We start from the raw sequence: 7,630 nt of genomic DNA, 5'->3' as shown, positions 1-7,630 counted from the left end.
AGATTGAAGCTGCTCCCCACAGCAATCCATCCAGGCAGCAGGTTCTTGGCTGCCTGGCCAACATGCAGCTGGCCCGAGGCATCAGGCCTGGGGCAGGTGGGACGTTTGAGCCTTGATTTTAGGCTTTACCTTCTCAAACGAGGCATTGGGGGAACTTTGGGGGGACTCTGTGTCCCCCTCCTCTGTTGTTTTTGCCTCTCCTGAGGCTGCTGCTGGGTTGGCCTTGGGGAGCCCAGTGTTCTGGCTGATAATTCACCCCCAATTCAAGCTGCAATAACCCAAAATGTGGTGGTGGGGTCCTGTGACCTCAGATTTAAGTGGGAAGGAAAGGAGCTCTGAGCTCTTGGTTCCTTTAGGGGGGACCTGTCACCTCAAGTTTCATTGAGAAGGAAGGGAACACTGAGCTCTTGGTTCCTTGGAGAAGTGAGGGAAGCTCTCAGGTTCCTCAGGGCAGATCCATCTCCTTCCAGCCTCCCCTAGGGCTGACTTTTTGGAGACAGCCTGGTGGCAATAACATGCCCTTTGGAGATGTTCCCTCTGTGGTGGCCTCGGGCTGCCCGTTGGGTAGGGGATGCTCTGCAGAAGAGTTGTCACCGTGGGGTTTGATCTCAGGGGGTGGGTTTTGTGGTTGCAAGAGGTGTGACCCACCAAGCTGTAGAAACTGGGCTCTCCTCATCCACAGAAACCTCTGCTTTTTGTGCCAGGGGAAAATCCACCATCACTTCCAGATGGTTCCCAGTTGTTGTCCAAGACTCTGCCCGGCGACGGGAGCAGCTTTGACCCGAGCCAAGAGTTTGTCACGTTGATGGGAAAGCCTATTTCTGTGCTAAAGCCTATATCTTGCTAAAGAAAAGGGTCTCTTCCCCAAAATGCCTCACCCTGAGGAAGGCCCTGTCCAGGCAAGGAGAAGCAGCACATCCATGGTCTCCCACAGGCAGGGGGTTGAAGGTCTCGTTCCGCGCCGCGTCCCTTTTCAGAGCCTCCAGCCCCAGGACCTCCTGCATTTCCCACCTGATGTTGAAACTCAGCTGTTCCAAGGGTGGATTTTATGCAGATAAACCTTTCCAAGAAGCTCTGGAAATGATGAAATCATTCTCAGCAGCTTTTAACCCCTGGTGGAGGCCCAGACGAGGAGCCCTGAAGCGCCGGGAGCTGCTGTGGGTGGTGTGATTTTTGGGTTTCTCCCTCCCTTGGCCCTCTGGAAGGTGTGGAAAGTGCTTGGAGGCAACTGCATCTTGGCATCCCTCACCCCCAGGTCACCTTCCTCTCATTTCATGTGCAGGGTTGCACTCCAGTGCAGCTTGATGAGCTTTAATTGCAGGGGGTAACTCATTAAACCAGCAGGCGCGGTGGTTGCTCTGGTGTTGTGTAAACACTCAGCCTGTTGTTGGTGGAGCTCCAACACCCTCCTGGCTGGTAGAGGTGGGGTCTGCACCTGGAAAGCTGCTTCCCACCTCGGGTCTAAATGAAGGCAAGGGTTTTTTGGGGGTTGAAAACTGCCTGGGATTGGCCCAAGGAGTGTGGGGTTAAAAGGTGTGCTCTGGATTGAGGGAGGAAGGTGTTCTGGGGCTGCCTGCACCTCACTGGGGGTCACACTGGGAGAGCAGGGCTTTTTTGCAGCCAATTGTTGTTGAGTCTGGAGAAAAAGAGGCTGAGGGAGAGACCTTCATCTTCTTTACAAGCCCCTGAGAGGAGGTTGGAGCCAGGGGGGTCGGGCTCTGCTCCCCAGGAACAAGGGATGGGACAAGAGGAAATGGCCTCAAGTTGTGCCTGGGGGAGGTTAAGACTGGATCTTGGGAACAATTCCTTCCTGGAAAGGGTTGTCAGGGTCTGGTCCAGGCTGCCCAGGGGGGAGTCCCCATCCCTGGAGGGGTTTCCAAGCCCTGGAGATGGTGCTGAGGGACATGGGTCGCTGGTGGCCTTGGCAGGGCTGGGTTAATGATTGAACTTGATGAGGTGAAAAGTCTTTTCCAGTCAAAACAATCAATGGTTTTAAGCCCTAGCCCTGCCTGTGGGCTGGAGCAGATGTCTGTCCTCACCTCTGCTTCTTGCTCCATGCCTCCTGGATGGTCTCATGACCTGGGGATTTGCTCTCCAGGTCCTGTGCTGCTCCCAGGCAGCCTTGCCCTCTTCTGACATGAGCTTGTAGACCAGAGGTCTCTCCAACAGCTCCATGTCCTTCTTGTGTTGGGGACCCCAGCACTGGCCCCAGCCCTGCAGGGGGGTCTCCCCAGAGCAGAGCCAGAGGGGGAGGATGCCCTCCCATCAAACCTGCCATGTTTGACTGACCCTCCCAGCATCAGGGGCCAAAGCAAAACCCTGGGAGATGGAGTCACTGGGGGAGGGTCCTGAGGTTTCCACAAGTCCCTTGTTTGCTGGAAAAGGGACAAAAGGGACTTGTCTTCTGTTCTGGCACTGGGGCAGCTCCCAGGCTGGTCCTGGGATGTAGGTGAGTTCCCAACTCAGTGCTCTTTCTGGTACAAAGAGCTTGTGTTTTGTGTTGCCTTAAGGGGTGGTTCACGTGTGACTGGGCCCTGCTCTGTCTTCTGGTTTGTTTCTTGAAGATTAAGGCACTGGCTTTGCAAACACAAGGGGTGAAAAGTAGGAGGAGGAGGAGATAAGAGGAAGGTGACAAGGTCTGGTGTCACCAGGGCACTGCTGGCAGCAGAAGAGCCAAGTGCTTGGCCCAGGTTTCTCAGGGGGCTGGGGAAACCCAACAGAGCAACCAGCTCTTCTCCACCCATCTTCACCAGCAAAGCTCTCCAGCTGCCTGACTGGAGGGGCAAAGATCATGGGGAGCAAGATGCTTTGTCTCCAGGACAAGCATGGAGGAGTCATCCCATCCACCCTTCTCACCAAAACCTTCTCTGCTGGCACTTAACTACCACGAAGGGTGTGGAGATGTCCCACAGCCAGAGGACATGAGCTGTAGGGCATCTCCATGGTGTCCTGCAGTGGTTTGGTGGGGCAGGAGGTGGCTTGATAAGTCAAAGTGCTGCAGCTACCCTGAGAGGACCTCAAGGTAGTTAGCAAGAGGCAGCAAGACACCACCAGCAGCTTCAAAAGCTGTCCCAGTCCTGCAGGAGGCTGGAGAGGGCCTGGCTGGGTCTGTGCTGAGGGTACCAATCCAGAGGATGCTGTGTCCTTCACATGTGCTGGGAGATCTTTTTTAACACCAGCAGGCAGATCTCCAGAGGGTGGGATGGTTTGCTGGTGGGTGGAAGAGTGCTGAGCTGCTGCAGCCCCATGGCCAAGGTTGGGTTGGAACATTCTCCTTGGGAAGCTCTTGCTGCTGAAGGAGCATCTGAAGGGCAAAGCCCAAGTTCTTAGATCCCTTGTGTTGGTGGAAAGTGCCCTGAGGGCAGGACTGTGGCCCTGGGGGATGAATTTCTAGCCACAAAGAGTTGAAATTCACTTGGGATGGAAGCAAAGCTGCCTTGGTTTTGGGGAGCAACCTCCAGAAACACTCCTGTGCTTGTAGGAGAGCTGAGGGGCTTTGGAGGAGGAAGGAGCAAATGAAAAGCAACAAGTGCTTGGAATTGGTCTTGGCTTTGGTGTGGAGAGGAAAATGAGCTGGAGATGGACTTGGGAGAGGGGCAGGGAGGGATTGGACAAGGGGGAATGGTTTTAGGAAGGAATTCTGGGCTGTGAGGGTGGTGAGAGCCTGGCCCAGGTTGCCCAGGGAAGCTGTGGCTGCCCCATCCCTGGCAGTGTTGAAGGGCAGGTTGGATGGGGCTTGGAGCAACCTGGGCTGGTGGGAGGTGTCCCTGCCCAGATGGCTGGATCTGCATGGTCTTTGATGTCCCTTCCAACCCAAACCATCCTGTGACTCTGTGATGAGAAGCTCTTTCTTCTCTTCCCTCCTCTCAGTTAGTGGCTGAGGGCACATGGAAGATTTGCCCTCAACTCCTACCATGGGCTTTAGGGCTTGGTGGGCTTTCATTCCTCCCTTTGCTGGCAGGGGCACCATGTGCTGCCCTTCCTCTGGCTGCACGTGGAGGGACCTGGCTCCATCTCCAGCCCTGATGGTGCTTGGTACCCCCCAGCCCCACCACCTCCTCCCCCCCACCCCCTTCTCCCTGACCATTATCAGCCCAAATTCTTGGCAGCCTGAAGTTTTCCATCACTGAGGCTTTTGAAGGAGCTTCTCTCCCTCCTGAGCTGGCTTGTTCTGGTTGGAGAAGACCTCCCCCTTGGCCAGCAGCAGGTCCTGCTTTGGGGCTTTGCATTCCCAGCTGTTTTTCTTGCATTTCTTGGCAGGATGGATGGAGCTGGGAGCCTTGGGGAGGACAGGGCTGAGCTGGTACCACCAGGAGCTTGTGCTGGGGTGGGGGGGGCCTGGGATCTGTGGGGCCAGGAGGGGAAAACCTGTGGTTGGAGCTTCTGGGCTGAGCCACCCCAGACAGTTTCCAGAAGTTGTTTTTCACCTTCTCTGTGCCACTGGGCACCAGGAAGTGCTGCTGTTGGGAGGAAGCTGAGCTCTGTGAGCTCAGATGCCACAGCAAAGAAGGATCTGGGGTGGGTTTCAGAGCTTTCAGGAGTTGTTTATTTGGGGTTTGTTTGTTTTTTTTAATAGGTGCTGCCCTGTCATCCAGCCCTAGAGCCTCCCCTGACCTGCTGCTGGTCCATGCCTGGTGGAGAAGAGATCCAGGAGTAGGTAGGGCTCTGATTTGAGACCCTGAGGATCCTTGCTTGCCCTCAGTTGTGCTTCCATGGGTTTGGGTTGGAAGGGGACATGAAAGATCCTCTAGTTCAAACCCCTCTGCCACGGGCTGGGACACCACCTCCTGTCTGTCCTTCCCCTCCAGCATTGCCTTTCCCTGCTGGAAGTTGGGTGGGGAAAAATCATGCCTTGGAGCTGCTTGCACCAGGAGGTGCCACCAGCACCACCTGCCTTGCTGGTGTGGACTGGTTGCTCCCCAGTTTTCCTTCCCCAACTCCATTTCAAATGCTGTTTATGGGTTTTGGGGTAAAGAGATGGGGCTGTGTGTGTGTTTGTTTTTTTTTCCTGGTCTCTATTTAACCCTGGTCTTTATCTCAAGGAGTTAGCAGACCATGATGTCTCAGCCAATCTCACCCCACCCACTCTGCTCCCAACTGTCCCCTCTGGATTTCACCCTAAGGTGAAGTTTGAAGGTTCAAGCCTTGCTGATTATCTGCCCTCCCTCTGCATTCAGAAACATCTCAGGTTTGTCCCCAGGGATTTGTCAGCTTCCCAGCAAGGCTCCCACCCTGGGATGCACCCCCATCCTCTCATCTCCTGGGTGTCCAAGTGTTGCTCCATCCAGGATGGACTGAGGTGCAGCCAAGATGCTGCTTCTGGGTGAGAAAACACCTTGTCATCCTCCTTCATTATGAGGGGCTTTCTTGCTGCCCTTTCAGACTGTAGGGGGGGGGGATTTTTCCAGCTGGTTTTCCACACAGTCACATCTCCCCAGGCTTTTGGCTTCCCCAGGTAGTTACATCCATATGGGACAGGAGGACCTTGGTGAGAGTTGTCAGTGAAGAGCTCCAGGGATTGATGGAAAAACAAAATGACTTGACTCTGGGCTTTAAAAAAACCATCTTTGTGGCTTGATTGATGGGGAGAAAAATCACCTTCCTGTCCCTTCCTGGCTTTGTGTGGTGCTCACCAAGCAGGGCTTGACCTTTGGGCTTCTTAGGAAGAAATTCTTTGCTGTTAGGGTGGTGAGAGCCTGGCCCAGGTTGCCCAGAGAAGCTGTGGCTGCCCCATCCCTGGCAGTGTTGAAGGGCAGGTTGGATGTCGCTTGGAGCAGCCTGGGCTGCTGGGAGGTGTCCCTGGCCGTGCAGGGGGTGGGAACTGGATGATCTTGAAGGTCCCTTCCAACCCAAACCAGTCTGGGCTTCTGTGATTGCTAAAATGGGTGACAGCTTTGTCACTTGAGCTGTTTCTGTGATGACAGATTGTGCCTGGGGAGCCTTGGAGGGCTCAAACCCTCCAGCTAAGGAGGGGAGAAAAGAAACCCCAACCCCAAAAACACCCTCCAAGAGCCTGCCTAGTGTTGTCTGCAGGAGACACTAGGGTTTTGGGAGAAGCAGTTGCAGGTCTCAGATGCTGCTGGAAAACATGGGATCTCACACAGAGCCTGGACTGGGTGGGAAACACCCCCCTGCCCACCTAGACTGAGCTGGGTGGGTGGGGAGCCCTGCTAGCTCAGGAGAACATCTTTCCTCCTTGCTTCTCCTTGCTGCAGCTCCAAGCCCCTTGTCCCACCAAGCCCAGTCTTGACTCAAAGCCTGGTTTGTCTGCGTTTCCAGCCTGCCAAGCCCTCTCCTTTTGGAGTGTTCCCAGCAGGACCTCAAGCCACTTTGCCCTCAAAGGGAAAAGTCTTTGCACACCAGTTTTCCCTTCCCTTTTCTGGCTGGAGCCTGGTGCATCCCTTCCAGCTACCAGAGCATTCCTGGCATACCAGCCCAGGGGATGGCTTGGAAATAATTTCAGGCAGGCTGGAATATCTCCTGCTTGGAGCTCTTCCCTTGCACATTTCCTCTCACTGCATTCCAGAGAAGGGAATTGCACAGGGTTTTCTCTCTCAGAGCTGTCAGCACTTTGCAGCTAGGCTGGAATATTTTTTTTCCTGGCAGGATGGAGGGAATGTTGGCTGGTGGGATTGCCTGGGGTGATGCCAAGTGTCTCATGGACCTGCTCCCTGGTGCTAACCTGGAGGAGCAAACCCTCAGGCTCTGCATTCTGGCTGTGCCTCCAGAGAGACACTGGGATTGTCCACATGCTCCTGGCCTTCCTGGCCACCCTCCAAGCTCCGGGGGACACAGGTGACACCACAGGAGTTCTCACCAGAGCCTGCAGCAGTCCCAGTGGTGGTGGTGGTGGAAGGGCCTGTGTGCTCTGCAGGCAGGGGGGTTTGTTTTCCTCTTAGTTTAATGGCTTCATTTTCCTCTGGGCTCTTGACATGCTCTCCCAGGAGGCTTCAGGAAGTGTTTCTGGGGAGAAAAAAAGGGGAAAACCCCCCCCCCACCTTTTCTTTTTCTTTTCCCCCAAGTGAAGCAGGGCAGTTGGTGTGAGAAGGGATGTTCCTCTGCCTGGGTCCCTGCCCGGGATGCAGGGAGCAGGTGGGAAGATCCAGTCCCCATCCCAGGAGATCCCAGTGCTATGGGAGGAGGGAGTGCTGACCCAGCTGAAGGTGCACAAAAAAGCCTGGATCCCCTGTGCCCTCCATGCTCACCAACCAGTGCCCTGGGCTCCCAGAGCACCTGAGCTGTGGTTTTATAGTTACTGATCCCAGCAACGAACGCTTTGGAAGCTCTTAGGAAACGAGGAGGAGCTCAGGGGCAACGTGACCTCCAAATGACTCTGGGAAGCAAGAGGGCTTTGCTTTGCTTTGCAAGGGGCAGCCTGGGGTGAGAGGGTGGTTTGGAGGCAGTGCCCACCCAGACCACCTTCCATGGTGCATCTTCAAGGAGAAGGTTCTGCTGCGCCTGGGGAGGGCGTTGGGCAGGCAGGTGGGAACAGGCGCCTTTGCTAACCTGCTGGGGGTTTGTTTCTCTTTCCCCTGCAGGCTTGGCTTCCCTGAGGTGACCCTGGGGGTCCTGCATAGCTGGTTTCAGTGGTGGAGAAGCCATGGTGGCCTAGGAAGGAGATGGCAGCACA

This window comes from Chaetura pelagica, unplaced genomic scaffold (genome assembly GCF_000747805.2).
Source record: "Chaetura pelagica isolate M959 unplaced genomic scaffold, ChaPel_1.0 scaffold631, whole genome shotgun sequence".
Taxonomy (NCBI): domain Eukaryota; kingdom Metazoa; phylum Chordata; class Aves; order Apodiformes; family Apodidae; genus Chaetura; species Chaetura pelagica.
The sequence above is the reverse complement of the archived record's forward strand: the minus strand, read 5'-3'. Positions refer to the sequence as shown.